The following is a 12,569-nucleotide window of genomic DNA, read 5'->3' on the forward strand; positions in this document are numbered from 1 at the left end:
AAGCTTGTTTCTTAACCTCTAAGTTTCTGCCCCATATGTTAGCATTGCTAGAATGCAATAATTGTACACTTTTCTTTCCAACGACAGTGGCAAGCTCCCATCAAAATTCGGTAATGCCTTCATGCCTCGCTACACTCTTAATCTGCTTCCATGTAAGTTCCATTTAAAAATGTGATCCATATATATTTATCTGGATCCCTACTGTTAATGAATAGAACGAGACGTATAAGTGGATCTTATGTGGAACGTTCGTTCTGTTTTCTTTATGTTTATCGTTTTTATCTGGAACTCCGTAAAGGGGAGGAGGAAATGTTGTATGATCCCGTTATCGTTCCACTTAGGTTCCAGTAAAATATCTAGACAGTGCGTTTGTCTACTTTTTGCTTGCGTTTTGTTCCACATAACTAGTGCGCTGCAGAGAAGTGTGCAGTGTATCGTGCGTTAACTATATCATTGCACCACACATAAATTTGGCGCTCTATGGGTGAAGATCTCCTTGACACATACACACATGACATATGAAATTACAGAAACTTAGGCTGTATCTGTGAAGCTATCTTACAGCAGTTGACATTTATAAACTGCTAAGGAGAATTTTTAGTGTTGTCATTTTACATAAAACAAAATCCCTGTTCAACTACGCCATAAAAAGAATAAACGACGCAAGCAAAAGATATATCTTAGTGGAAAGCAGAACTTGCAGGAACTTCTTGTCAGGTTGTCTGCAGTGCTCAAACTGCCTTTGTGTACCTGGCCTTGCTGTCACTAATTTCAGATGCACAGTACACCAAAGCGTTGGTGTCGTTGCCCTCCCTTGTGCGTGTCTCAGTTTGCGCTTAAGTTTCAATGACGGATGTTCAACAACTAGCTCGTCTCTCCATTTTACTTCAGTGCGTATAAAATTAATAACTTGAATTCTAGAAGGTCTGGCGTCTTTCGGTGCCCACTCTGCTGTTTGGACGAAGCCCATAACTGCCTGGGCTCAAGAATTTCTGGTGGACAGCGCGCTTTTCTGGACACCTCGGTTACGGAACAATTGTTGAGGCTATCATGTGTTGTGCATTTGATTAACAAGTAGCACCATAGAAACAACAACTTCGGTTCAACGTTCAGCCATTTGCTTGGTGTGGTCTAGTACGATACACAGTTTTCAACGCTTAAGCAATATGTTAATGACTACTGCCTTCAGTTATAATGAACCCTAGGGTCACGTTGCGGCATATTACGCATGATTATATGCATGCAAGTGTGGTTGCATTTTTCTGCTCGTGGTGGCTCTTTCATTTCCAAAAACAAACAAAAATATAAGTTTGCAGGGAACAGTAGACTCTATACGATTAAGAAGTGTGGAACAAAATTAAACTTTGAGAACTTCAAATACTTCTCAGTATCTGCAGTAAACTCTGTGCATTAATGCTGATATCATATTATTTTTCTAAATTATGCACTTCAACAAAGGAAAAATTCGCAGTGTAAACATCTATTTCTTCATGGTACCTGTAGCTCACTGAATGACACTTTCGTCTCCTGCTGCTCCCTTGTTTATTATTTTCCTGCAGAGCTGGCGTTTAGGAGGAAAAGAACTGTGCCGAAACTGGCCCCTGCATTACTTTCCAATGAATTGTACTACACTTCCCTGTGGCTATATGCGAGTAATCTTGTCATGTGTATATCAAAGAGTGTCGCATTACATTTCTTTGGTAATGACCAGACTTGCTGTGGTCAAGGAAATGCAGCAAATGAAACAGCGTACATTTTGTGCTTATTGTTGTAAACAGCAACGCTGAAAAGCTGTCTTCAAGAATTACGTGCAGTTATTGCGCGCACTCACGGCCAGCAGCGCGAAACAACTTCAGTAGAAATTAACGGGCTAAGCAGATATATATATATATATATATATATATATATATATATATATATAATTGCAATTACACGTATTAACCTATTAATATCTAAACACTGCGCCGTGAGAGCGCGCGGCGCGTTGTCGTTTTCGGACAGAAAAATAAAAGCGCCGACGGCCGCGGAGTTTTCACGCACTGTTCCGCGGGCTGGCCATGGGCCACATCACCCATATAATCAGTATACCTCTATGTACGCATGCGCGACGTCTGACAAGCTCTTCTCGCCGGATCGCCAGCGCCACCTCATCGCCGACGCGGTTTGCGTTGTGACGCGCAGTACAGTGGGGCAGCAACTGCTACAACACTAAAGTGCGAAAACGGGAATGCGCAAACACTTTTAACGATCGCAGCGCCTCCATCTCTCAGCATTTCCTCCGCTAGTTGTAAACGTTCACTTCACCAACGCCACCAGTGGCAGGCGCAGTACAGTGGCGCGTGCCGCGCCTGATTTGAGCTACTAGAAATGGAGGTGGTGTGGTTTCGGCCAGTTTGGCGGAAACCGTTACTTTGTGAGGACTTATGACTGCGACATTCTTCTGATCCTGTGGCTATATCACTGTATTCGCTGCTGGACGAAGCGGAGTGGTGAAGTTGCCAGGAAGCGCAAAAAAAAAGGTCAGTGCTGCATATTTATGTGCTCGTTACGATTGTTGCTCAGTGAAACCAAGAATACCACTGTGTCGGGTAGGATACCGCTACGCTGCCCTATGTATTCAGTTGAATTCAGGCACGCCTGCTAAACTCGCTCTTCTAAGACATTACTGCTTATATAGTCCGATAGCTTAATTTGAGTACCATTGCGGCGGATTTGTTTCCAGCGCTCGTAATAGAGCAATCTAGATGACGGAATGATGGCAGTTTTTCCGCCTAATTGCAGATCGCGAGACAAAGGGCAATTGGGCACATCGAATTATTATGCATACTTTGTCATTCATGCTGTCTTAAATTCTGCGTGGTAATTTTTATTAGTAGCGCGCAACTTCACTTTGTTTTGGCGTAATGTAATCGGTAAACGGCAATTCGCGTCAATTAGCGTGCTCGTGCGTCGGAATCAGCTCGACGCTCATGACTCCATCCACGTTGCTGCTTCGCGTGTTAGTTTGCCAGTTATCTCTATGCCCCCTTACAGTATGTTGCTTAGTAGGATATTCACGGTCGCTTTAGCTGACAGCGGGTGTGAATCTTCGCACCGTGTGACCGCGTGTTTGCCGCTCGCCATCTTGCTCTCACACGCTTAGCAACTTCCAAGCAAGTTTGTAGGAGCTTGCGTCCATGGACTTCTTCGTATTTTTTAAAACTTGTGGGTTATTCTCGCTGTTGTTTTGTTGTTGGCGGCCGCACTGCCTAGGTTTGGCTGTGTACGTTAGGTAGTTGTTTCATGTTTCTTCCAATGCCGTCGGCCTTTTCAGATGTTATGTTCACGCTACACTTAGCTTGCTCCCTGACGTAGAGAAATGTAAGAGACAGTGGTTGTTGTAGCAGTAACGTGAGCTCATGCTGCTGTCGCTTAACAAAACAGTAACAAAAATATTTCATTCATCGAGGGAAGAAAGGGACGAACACATGCCTGGCCTGGTAATCAGAAATTGTGCCGCCACTTATATGCCGTGAACGTCAGTTCTGGTAGCACGACAGAACAATTGCCTACAACGCGTACGTGCTGATTAAGTTCTTACGTCATGATGTGCCCCAAAAATTATGCCATTTCTGCGCGTCCTCAAACTTAATATACTGCAAGCATAGCTACGTTCTCTATTCTACAATAACCTGTGCAGAAACTGAATAAGGCTGTGTCCACTTGGATAGATTTTGACAAATATTCTTCTTGTTTTTGTATGCAAAATAAAAATGAAAACATTATTTCCAGTCTCTACATGAACCCTTCCCGTCATGGCTGGGGCATCCACCGTGGCCGAAGACATCCCGGGCGTACCATGGGGTCATTGTGACGAGCACGAGTGCGACGAGTTCCGGCTCACTGTGGAGCTTATGAGCCACGAACGAGTGCCGCTTGGGTGGTGCATATTATGAGGACATTCACCAGTAGCGCATGGATCATTTACAGGTGAGCCTAAAATATGTTCATATATTAGTATGTCTCTAAGTGTTTAGCAGTGAAACCTTACCAAAGCTTCCGCAGCAGTTTTTTTTTTTTTTCGAAAGAAGGCTCCTCTCCAATTTTTTAGTTGGTTTGAAACACCTGTCCTGAATGAAGAGCAAGCCTTCTAAGCGATTTTGGTCTGTGGAGTCGCAACTGGGTCAGTTGAGTATTGCAAACGAAAAAAAAAAAGCCTTGAAACCGCCGCCAATGGAAAGGAGCAACATATCTAGAACATCAGGAGAAAAGACGAGGAATGCGGGAGATGGAAATTCAAGACATTTTGCTCATATCTAGAACATGTGGGATATCATTCCTTCACTTTCAGTCTTGCTCTTTTCTTTTAGTTTTTCTGTGTGCTGAAGTACAATAGAACCAGTACATATTTCTAAAATAAAATAGATTACCTAATTGTAACTACAATCATATTTCTTTTTTTTTTGTGCACCATCAGTTACAGCATCATATGCGTTGTACCGCGAGGAGCACGAATGTATGCTGTTTCTTATTACAGTAGCATGACTCTTTTGGGTCGTTTGTAGGAGGCTTTATGATTATTTGTTTAGCATATTCTTCTACAAGATAGGCTCAGTGCAGCCATACTAAAACTTTTATAGTGTGCATTGAAGATGATGCTGCAAAAGTGAAAAAGGTGGAGTCGTGCACACATCATATTTGATCCTCTGATTTACTACTCTGCTAACGGCATTATCCCAAAAAATTAAAACCACTGTAAGTGTTTCCAGCGAATGTCTTAGCGACTCGTTGCTGATAACAGAGCGCCTGACGTTGAGGACCACGCTACTATAATTACGGGAAAATTCAATGCTTTGTCGAGTGAATATTGTTATTTGGCCTGTTATTGAAATGAAAAATACAGTAAACCTTTGTCACTGTGTACTTCTTAAGCCATTTCTAGGATGGAAAAGTAAAAAAAGGTTGACGTGGGCAAGTTCGTGCATGATGCTTGTAGTTAATGACGAAAAAAAATAACGGGAATCAAAAGGGTCCACGTACAACAACATGGTGCCGAACTTCCAGCTAGACTTTGGTAGCACGGCAGTTGGAAATTCTAAGACCCACGTGTTGTACGCTTTCCCTTTCATCCCCATTTTCTTGCGCCGTTGTTAACCACAAGATGAAAAAATAGCACTCTCGCACCCCTAAACAAGCACCCTTACCTCATTCTTCTTTAGGTGTTCTACAGTGTTATAATTGGTTATGCTTATTAGTGCTTTGTGCACAGTCTTGCCTTCTTGTGACGCATGGTTTAGCGAGGTTTCCTAGGTATATCATTTACTGCATTCTCAGCAGCCAGCTTACAAATCCTCCAGTCCTATTACGAAGCAAGCTGACAACTGTAATCTGCTTTGAAATTTTTGTAAAAACTGAATATATAAGTACTTGGAATCAAGTAAAACAAAAATGCTGTAAAGTTTTTCAATTAAAAATACATTTTGTACTTAATTTTACGATGTGCAGATGGCTAACCCATTAGGAATGAAGCAAGGGGCCTGTGCAAAACTGACAATCTTCTATATCATGTTTGCAAATTTCTCACGTTCGAAGAGTTCACAAACGAACTCAATTTTTTTTTTTGAATAGGCCAGTGAAACGATCCTAAAACCACTGAGTCAAACAGAATTGCTGCATGACTTTCTTTTAACAGTGAATGAACTTGCAGCTGAAGGTATTGTCTTCACAGCACAAGGAACAGAAACAAACTCTATCAACAAGTTCTTGCCATTCTTATGTTAAGCATCATAACAGCACTAGAAAGCACATAATGGAGTAAAGAGGACATTTATTTGTAGTGGGAAGGTGCATGAAGTGTGAAATGCGCATAGATTAGTACTTTGTTTGACTGCTGACTAAAATCCCTCAAGGCTGGAAAAGCCAATTGATGTTCAGGTCATTCAACTGGAAAAGCGTAAAGCTTTTTCCAGAAATTAAACAGCGATTCCATTCACACTAAGCAATTGTCGATGCTGCATGCTTATAGAATTTTTGTGCACACTGGCACCTTTTGCAGGGTTGAAAGAAGAATAACTTATTAGTTTTATAAAAACGATAAAAACGATATTATCCTGAACACCACAATTTAAAGCCATTGTGTAGTAAAAATTTGCTGCTTCTTTATTCTTTAAAGGCACAAGAGCTTGGCAACAGGTCTCCAGGCCCATGCATTTTGAAAGAGAATGACAACTTCAAAAGTGCCTGCAAGGAAGACATCCTGGCTTTACCAGCTGCATCATCACCTGAGAAGCAGTCAGCCTCCTGTTGACTGTATATTTTATTTTAAGCTTGTCGTACCCGTACGCTTTTTGGACAGTTTTTGGGACTTGTGCAGACAGTTGTTGTGAAGGGTGAGCCATTTGACAGTGGCTTGATGTCGTTTAAAGTAGTCTCTGTTGAAAAACCTGAAGCAGTCAGACCTAATATTCACATGCTAAATATTTGGTAGGTAGAAGCGACATGTCAGCTGCAAAACTGTGAAGTTGTGCCTTCTTTTACGATTTTTTATCACCAGGGCAAAGCGCCGGCTGTACGTTTCAAGGCTGGCTTCTTTTTTTTTTTAAAGGATATTTCGCTTGTATTTTTCAAGGCTGTGTTGTTTAGTTATTTCAAATTTTTTCACTTGTTTTCCAGAATGTCTTACCATTGTATTTCGCTGCTGCCTTGTTGAATCTTTAAAATGTGTAACATGCTTCCAGCTATTTCGTGCATAAAATTTTATAAACATTTCCACTAACTTTTATGGTAATATTTGGGATGAGTTATCCCAAACTACATAATGCTGGCGCAAGTAATCTGCCTCAAGTGGAAGGCTTTTTCAGGGTGCTTATAAAGTATTTTGGTCACAATTAGCTTTGTATTATAGGTACATCTGTGGTCAGCCAACTGTATTGTTTCTAGTGTTCATATTTTTTTTATGATATTTGGCACGTGTTTCTGACAAGTTTTTTGTGTGCAAACATTACATACCATTCCAAATAAACATTCCAGTTTATTTGGCTTGCACTGTCTTTTCCCTTTAATAACTCATCCACTACATTCTTCATTGGTCTTGTGATAATCCAACTGTACAAGCCTATTGTTTTATGCTTTTTTCTTAATTTTAGAGTACTGAATTCTTTTGGAATGGGGGTGCGTAAACTCGGTAAATGGCAGGCAGATACTTGTGCATTTGAGTTACGCCATTTCGTGTGATAAGCCAGAATATTTTATAGTCTCTGTTTAGTGTTTCTTTGTTCCACAGCCGATGTGCAAGTTTATTTGCATGTGGTTCACTTATGTCTTGGGCCATTTTTATTGCCCACTTTTTTAATATAGGGCCATACGTGTGAATGCCTCTTAGTGCCTAGTCTCCATTCCTTTTTGGTATTTGTTCCTTGTTGACTAGCCATTTTCTATGAAATTAGAGATGAACATATCATATGTGTATGCAATACTGCCACTCAATAAAGTTTACTAGTGTTGAAAAGCAGTGTAACAATTTGTTTCATAGGTGTTTTAATTTAGATACCTTGTTTTTTTTACATGCAGCTAAAGGCCAGAGCAGGATCCAGCAGGCGAAGATAAAGTTTCGACTGTGCCATTCCAGGTACCTCAAACCTATTTTATATAGAACTGTGCTCTCATAGGCAACTGTTGGGAACTGCCAGGGTCAACACTGCTGCTAAAATTTCTACTTTCCCATTGTTGGCATTGCGGCAGGCCACATGCCAAGGCTGTGCTGTCAAAATAATGTCGGTGGTTTCCTTCTGACAAATGCATCAGCCAGCTTGGCATATCACCTCAGTTTGTACTAACAAAGGAAAGGAGAAATATTGCAGAAGTGGAAACCCATAGACAGTTTCCTGTCTATTAGAACACCGTTTTATATAAAAGCAAGTCTGAAAATACCTGGAACGGCGCACCGGATATAGCCATGGCTATTTTATGTGGATCAACGTTCCAGTAACTGAAAGAAACCTCTTATTTGGAACAGGGTTCCATTAGTCTTTATGTGGAACAATGATCCACATAATTAATAAGTAAAATTAAGTGGTGCACTGTTCCATCTACTATTTAAAGTATGTGGAACGTGGTTCCAAATATATAAACGGAACTTTTTTGCAAAAAAGTTCCAGGTACTAAGTGGATCTTCTGTGGATCCAGATTAAGAGTGTACCTTAAAGGTAACAAGGCACTAGAAGTGGTAAGAGAATACATCTACTCAGGACAGGCAGTGACCGCAGATCCGAATCATGAGACGGAAATAATCAGAAGAATAAGAATGGGCTGGGGTGCGTTTGGCAGGCATTCTCAGATCATGAACAGCAGGTTGCCATTATCTCTCAAGAGAAGAGTGTATAACAGCTGTGCCTTACCAGTACTCACGTTCGGGGCAGAAACCTGGAGGCTTACGAAAAGGGTTCTACTTAAATTGAGGACGACGCAACAAGCTATGGAAAGAAGAATGATGGGTGTAACGTTAAGGGATAAGAAAAGAGCAGATTGGGTGAGGGAACAAATGCGAGTTAATGACATCTTAGTTCAAATCAAGAAAAAGAAACGGGCATGGGCAGGACATGTAATGAGGAGGGAAGATAAATGGATAACTGGAAGATAACTGGATTCCAAGGGAAGGGGAGCGTAGCAGGGGGTGGCAGAAAGTTAGGTGGGCGGATGAGATTCAGAAGTTTTCAGGGACAACATGGCCATAATTAGTACATGACCGGAGTAGTCGGAGAAGTATGGGAGAGGCCTTTGCCCTGCAGTGGGCGCAACCAGGCTGATGATGATGATGATAAAGGGCCCCACACCAGGTCTGGCCATATTGAGCTGGCAAGCACAGAGCATACAATGCACGCTAATGATCGTGTTTGCAAAGAATCACATAGCTACGCGCTGCGGAAAGGTCTGAAATTTCAATATGAATGCCGTTTTCCCTTTCCATCGCGGCAACCGCGCTCCAATCCAGACTATGACGTACTCGTGTACCTGCGCCTACGTACTGGTGTCCGCAGTGTGACGTCGCTCATGGTGACATGTGAATTCGAGAATTATTCAAGATATCATCTGTTTTCTGTGTGATCTGATGGTGATCTGATCTGTTGATCTGATGGAATGTCTACGTGTTTTCTGTTTTACTTGGCACCGAAGCAAGAGCGATGTACTTCCGCTTCCCACGGTCGTGCAGTCACAAGTGCAGGTACCGAAACTATGCCATCTTCTACTATGTTCCAGTGTGTGATCATGCTCTGCGATCCGCTTGCTCTGCCTCAGTATTCATGTAGCACTGAATTATTTATTTTTTATTTACTTATTTATGCATATAGCAACCCTAAGAGGGATATCACAGGAGTGGGGTGTAAAATTTAGGGTGCCAGACACACAACAAAAACGGGTACACAAGTCAAAGGCACAAGGCACACAACAAAGCACTAGTGAACAAAATATGAAAAAGAAAAAAAGAATGGTCTCATTACATACATATATGCATATAAACACGGCATATAATACATGATCCTAGGAATCATGGGCATGAACCAGTTTAACAAAATTATCAGGTGTCAGTTGTCATATGTTAGGGGGAAGCTGGTTCCACAATGCAATGGATCGGGGAAAAAAAATATATTTGAATTTCTCAGTGCGGGCGTATAGGGGTGTCATATTTAGTGGGTGAAAATTCCGTGTGTTAGACACTTTAGCAACGTTAATGTATTCCAATAATGAGCAATGTTCAAAGTTAACAGTGGTGTAAAACAGTTTAAGACTTCCTACATTACGCCGCTCTATAGCGAAGAGAGGTTCAAGCAGGGAAAGTTAGAAAAGGGGGAGAAGTCCTTGTCGTAACACTGGTACATAAATCGAATACCTTGCTTTTTTTTGGACAGATTCGAGTTTTTTTATGTCGGATTTCAGGTATGGATTCCAAATGGCGCAGCTGTAATCCAAGATGGGCTGCACTAGGGTTTTATAAGTGGGCAATTTTGTTTCTTCCGGGGCTGAGCTCAGAGAACACTTTAGGTAGCCTAAACGTCCTAGAGCTTTAGAACAGGTTGCTTCAATATGTTTTGATCAGGATAAATCGTGTGTGAATAGAATGCCAAGATACTTACATTCAGAAACATTTTCTGGAGGAATACCATTGAAACAATAAGGAAGACGCAGTTGTGTAGTACGCATCAAGAAGGACATAGAAACAGTTTTGTGAAAATTTATGTTCATCTGCCACTCGTTACAACAAGCACAAAAGTTGGAAAATGCTCTATTCAGAATGGCGCGATCTTCATGACTGGTAATTGTGTGATACATAATGCAGTCATCAGCCTAAAGACGGATTTTTGTTGGTGGCACATTTCTAGGTAGGTAATTTATTAAATACAGGTGGAAGAGAAGCGGGCCTAAAACAGAGCCCTGCAGAACAACAGAGGTAACGGCCACCGTAGGTGATCTTGCAGAATCGAAACATACGTACAGTGACCTATCTGAGAGATAACTAGAGATCCAGGTAACTAGGCTAGGATTATTTAAAATACTATGTAGTTTATGCAGAAGCTTGGAATGTACAACTGTATCAAAGACATTAGAAAAGTCTATGAATATAGCATCAATTTGAAGGCCTAGGTCCAGTACGTGGCAAATGTCACGAGCAAATTCAGATGTTTGCGTAATTGTGCTGAGGCCACTGCGAAATCCATGCTGGAAGACTGTTAAAATATTGTCGGCCTCAAGAAACTCAATAATATGTTTGTAGAGGACATGTTCTATAAGTTTACTGCAACTATAGGCTAAGGAAATCGGTCTGTAGTTGGATAGGTCTTGTTTAATGCCAGACTGGTACAAAGGAATAACTTCATCATACCACTAGTCATGTGTCCTTGTGCACAGCGTGCAAAATCGTGCGCTGCACGAAACGATAACAGCTCGCGTGCAACAGCGAAAAAAAAAAGAAAGAACAAGGAGAAAAATAAAATTAAGGTGGGGCCCGTGATGTTTCACACAATCCTCGAGGCCCGGCATGGGGAGCCCAGGGAAGGAATTTCGTTTGCGGAGGCTAGATGGGGCGAGTGGAGAGAGAGTCTAGCTGTGCAGTGGAGCTCGCCTGCTGAATCCCTCTTGGACTTCATTAGGTCAGCAAATCTTTTTTCATTCATTTAATCATCCTTATTCACCCCCGTACCATACCCCTGTATGCCCCGAGGCATTTACCCTCGCATTCCAAAAAAAAAATAAAAATTATGGGTTCATGGCACTGAAATTTTGGCGAAAACCTTTTTGCCAAAACGCTCCCTAGAGGACACTTAACAACTTCTAGCGTATAACTAACATTTCCTATGGGGCCTGGTGAGGGACCTTTTAAAGTTTGAATGAAAGTGCAAGGACAGCAGAGGGGACAGAATAGAGAACAGAGCACTAATTTCCAACAGTTTATTTTCTTTTCAGGAAGCATAGCAAGTTATATAGCCACACACTAGCACACCAACCATCCCCAGAACACCGCGACAAAGTCGTACAAAATTCAACATGGCATTTATAGCCTGAGGTATCTGACCTCCTTGTCAGTTAGTACAACAGAGGCTGAGGCACGCATCCTTTAAACGTAGAATTTTCCCTGCTTCGATTATTTCACGTGTGACATGATCACTGTGTTTTGCAATTATACTACACTTTTTGTATCTTGGCTTACATCCACACATGCAGAAAGCCAACCCTGTTTAGCGCAGTCAACACTGTACTCGCACTCTTTCAATCTTTCATGAATGCATTGGCCCGTCTGCTTGATGTAATATTTACCACAGGACAGGGGGATCCAATACACCACTTTGTTTGTGCAATCTATGAATTTATTCTCGTGTGTGATGAGGCATCCTCATTTGGGTCTAGATGCTGGGATGGTCCTTTTGCAAATTTTGCCTAATTTTTCAGGGGCACAGAAGACAACTTTAATGTTAACGCCCTGAGTGACCTTTTTCAGATTGTGCACTATTCTATGCATGTATGGGATTACCGCAATTTTTTATTTATCCAGAGTTCCTCCATCTCGATTTTTATTCACCACAGATAAATAGCTGTGCAGCAGACCTTCAGCAACACAGACTTGTACAAGAGATGGATAGCCTGTCGAAGCTAACTGTTCAGACTCCTCACAGCTGTCGATCATTTTACCTTGGCAGGAGTTCCTCAAGAAATTTTTTAAACATGAGCTAACAATGCCACGTTTTACAAGTTTGGAGTGCGCGGAGTTGAATGAAAGAAGTGGCTTGTTGCCACATGGGTAGTACATCCAACAAGAACGGTATTCATGCAAAAATAGGTTAACGTTTAGGAACCTTATTACACCATTCTCAGAAAATTCATGGTTTAGTTCAAGTGGTTTAAAACATTTATGCACTGTGTCCAGAACTAAAAAAACATCAGATTTGTACAAACTGGCATAACTGTCAACAAAAACTAAAAATTAATGCACATATCTAAAAGCAGCTAAGGCACTAGTGTTGATGAAAGCATCCAACACAGGTCTGTCCAGTTTCGCTCAAAACAAATCACTTAATATGGCAGCGATGCATGATCCGATG

The 12,569-nt window shown here is 41.4% G+C and overlaps 1 protein-coding gene and 1 long non-coding RNA gene across 3 annotated transcripts in view; one reads left to right on the forward strand and one right to left on the reverse strand.

Annotated features, from left to right (window-relative positions):
* The window catches only part of Atg14 (autophagy related protein 14), a 251,020-nt gene that overhangs the window by 50,925 nt on the left and 187,526 nt on the right, over positions 1 to 12,569 (reverse strand). The gene's annotated exons all lie outside the window — the stretch shown is intronic.
* On the forward strand, positions 2,412 to 7,012 carry LOC135896894 (uncharacterized). Its single transcript, XR_010562848.1, has 3 exons — positions 2,412 to 2,519; positions 3,772 to 3,969; positions 6,152 to 7,012. It is a non-coding gene; the product is annotated as an uncharacterized lncRNA (long non-coding RNA).

The sequence above is a fragment of the Dermacentor albipictus genome, chromosome 7, assembly GCF_038994185.2.
Source record: "Dermacentor albipictus isolate Rhodes 1998 colony chromosome 7, USDA_Dalb.pri_finalv2, whole genome shotgun sequence".
Lineage (NCBI taxonomy): Eukaryota > Metazoa > Arthropoda > Arachnida > Ixodida > Ixodidae > Dermacentor > Dermacentor albipictus.